We start from the raw sequence: 3,522 nt of genomic DNA on the forward strand, positions 1-3,522 counted from the left end.
CAGCTCAGGGGCCACAGTTACTGAGAGCAGCAGTTCAGGGGCCACAGATACTGAGAGCCAGCAACTCAGGGACCACAGATACTGAGAGCCAGCAGCTCAGGGGCCACAGATACTGAGAGCCAGCAGCTCAGGGGCAGGACATCCAGCAATCAAAGTCATTCTGTAAATAAACTAAGTTTTAAAATGAGCGGTTACCTTTTAATATTGTTTTATTGCATTGAACCATAAATACAATAAACAGAACCCAAACCCAGAATGCACCCCCCCCCCCCCCACCACACACATAATTTAGTTATTTATTTATAACTCCTTTTATGAACCCTTTGGTGGTCCAGACTGAAGTCACCGCAGCCTGCTGGTTGAATAGCCCTGATTTAAAGGTTTATTGGTGACGCTTTGGACTTGATCTGGTCATGATCCGGGTCACGGAGCTCTCAAGCTCTTACACTGAGAGTACCAGAACCTCTGAAGACTGCTGATCTGGACCACACTAGAACCGGTCCAGTTAATAAAGTAGTTCAAACCTGGACTGTTCAGTTTAAGGTTTACTGAAACATACTGAGACTATTTTTTAAAATATATAAATATGTTGGGAGTGAGGCTACAGACACGGAGTGAAACAAAAAACTAAATTAGAATATTATGGGATTCTTGTTTCTGTGATAGTTAGCATTAGCACAACTAGCTGCTAATGCTAATATCCCTTTCTTACATTTTATATCAATAAAATTTAATAAACAAAGCTATTGGAGTTCACATTAACATATTAGCATATCTAGCTGCTAATAATATTTTCGTTATAAATTTTTTTTTTTTTAAGCTAATAACAATAGCATTAGCGTTAGTGATGCTACCTTGGATTAATTGTACCATCGTTGTGGTTTTGTACTGCAGAAGCTGCCAGTTCCGTATAATATAATTAATATAATTAGTTAAAGCTCTAAACATCATGTCTGCTCATTAGTGGGTCCAACAGATTTGAAAAGAAACACTTTAAAACAAATGGTCTTACTTGTTTCTTCTCTCTGGGTTCTCCTCCATTAAAACCCAACCGACATGTCCGTCAGACGATTCAACCAATCAGCTGCGAGTCTTCTGTAGCCAATCAGCTGCGAGTCTTCTGTAGCCAATCAGCTGCGAGTCTTCTGTAGCCAATCAGCTGCGAGTCTTCTGTAGCCAATCAGCTGCGAGTCTTTTGTTTAAATAACGTTTCCTGTTGCCTTCGTCATTGTGGTGTTAAATGTGCTCTAAAAGTAAAGTTAAAGCTTGTATTTAATTATTTTATTCTTAGTTTTACTGTCAGAAGAAAAAAAAAGAGGATTTTGATTAAGAAGGTGATTTTTTTAATTTATTATTATTTAGACAAAGTGTTGATTTTGCCTCTTTTTGGGTGAAATAAACTACATATTTATCTGTTTTATGAGATTTCCACTGAATAATAAACAGGATTTATTCTTGATACAATCAGAAATCAGGTTTTCTGTGGGTGAAAGATGAAAAAGATAAGACTTCCACGCGTTCGTTCAGTCTGAGACCTTTCTCTTCCTTCCAATGAATTATTTAACATTAATGTGAATGACATTTATTTTGCTGCAACTATCTGACAGTTGAATTAGTATTTTAATTAAACTAAAAGTTTAATTCTACATATAGCAGACTAATCGTTGCATTTCTGTCCCTGACGTTTCACATGTGAACTGAACAGCTGTTGACGGTGAAACCTACGTTTTTAAGGTTCTCTCCTCCTGCAGGAGGACGCTGCTCACCTCATGAACATACGGCCATCTTGTTTACCTGCGTCTCCTTCCTGGCTCACGGGGAGCAGCGGGGCTTAATTTGAGCCGGATCCTGCTGGAACAGGATCTGGGAACTCTCTTATTCTTATTCCTCAGGTGGCTGTGGTTGAGTGGTTAGAGCAGTCGTTCTCCAACGCAAGAGTTGAGGGTTTGATTCCACGAGCAGTCACAGCCGAAGTGTCTCAGTGCAAGACACTGAACCCCTCACTGCCTCCGATGTGTGTCCCATCACTGTATGAATGTGATACAGCTCTGATTATTCTTTGTTTAGATCTGGCAGAGTGCTGTATGAACGGGTGAACGAGGCACAGATTGTTGTAAAGAGCTTTATACGGATAGAAAGGAGCTGTATAAGTACATCCTGATGCACGCTCACTGGATAAGTACAGTCCATTACCATTCATTTTGACAGGGTGCGTTCCAAAACTGTGCTTGGATCTGGCAACTCTCAGGCTTACCAATAATTAAGTTATGGACAAATATGACAGCCTTGAACAAATAAAACTTATATGGGATATGTAAACTGAAAATAATAAACACAACAGTCACGTACAAACATCAGAGCTGCCTCTTCAAGAAGCATTTCCACATCTACCCTGAAAAAAAATCTCTGTCCCTAAAAAAGTGGTGGGCGTGAGTGCCGAGCTGGCAGGCAGTCGTTTGCAGGCAGGAGCTCAGAGGCAGCCGCCACGAACAGACGGAGGAGGCGCCTGGAGGTTCACGTGTGGAGTCGGACGAGCGACAGTCGGGCTCGGAACTGTAGGTGAACGTAGATGTTTAACAACCCGTTAAAATACAACACAATGCAGGAAATCACATCTACTTTATTCAGAATTTTCTGGGGGAGGACCCCCAGACCACCCCCCTCCCCCCACCTGCTATTTGCACTTGGCATCAATTGGTTTACAAATTAATCCCTGGGGAGCAGATGTTTCCAGAAGTCTCAGAACAAGAGATACATGCACATGTCTCCAGTCCATCACAGGGACACATGGAGACAAACAACCATCCACTGCACCACTGCGCCGCAGCAGAAATTGTTCAAGCTTCAATTTGGTCTCCAGAGGAGTTCCTGGTCCACTGAATGAGACAGTGGGGACAAAGCTAATGTCTCACTGGGCTGGGACAGTCGGGGACGAGTTGGACACGAAGCTGAAAGTCCCCAGTTTGTGACGTCAACACAGAGCTGAGCTGCAGAGAACCCAGAAACTGGAAAGTTCTGAGACTGATCCAGATCCCGCGTCACCCTGACTGGTCTGTTCAGGAAGTCTTCGACCCACCCCCCAAACACCAGTTCTGATCACTGGTTCTGCTGGGTTCTGTTGGGTTCTGCTCTCTGAACTTCACAGAACCAGTGAAATAAGAAACCGAGCTGCATCAGCTGGTGATTCTTTAACTTCTCGTACTGTCAAAGTTTCTAATCAGCATTTTACAAAAGCAACAAACATATTTTCTGGACTTGACGTCGCAGTTATTATGCGTCGCCGCTGACGCCTTGTGCCCGGGAAACATGGGTTGGTGTCGTGCCAGAAATCGATTGGTAGCCGCAGGAGTGCGCACGGGACGACTGGCTGCTGCAGTTCTTTGAAATTTAACAAGATTAACAGTAGGGGTGTAACATTTCATCGATTTAAATCAATACATCGATTAAATTATTAATTATTCAGTTATACTGTGGCAAAACTAAAACATCGATTCATATCGTCATTTTTAAAATACGCTTTTA

The sequence above is a fragment of the Nematolebias whitei genome, chromosome 11 (genome assembly GCF_014905685.2).
Source record: "Nematolebias whitei isolate Nwh7 chromosome 11, NemWhi1, whole genome shotgun sequence".
Lineage (NCBI taxonomy): Eukaryota > Metazoa > Chordata > Actinopteri > Cyprinodontiformes > Rivulidae > Nematolebias > Nematolebias whitei.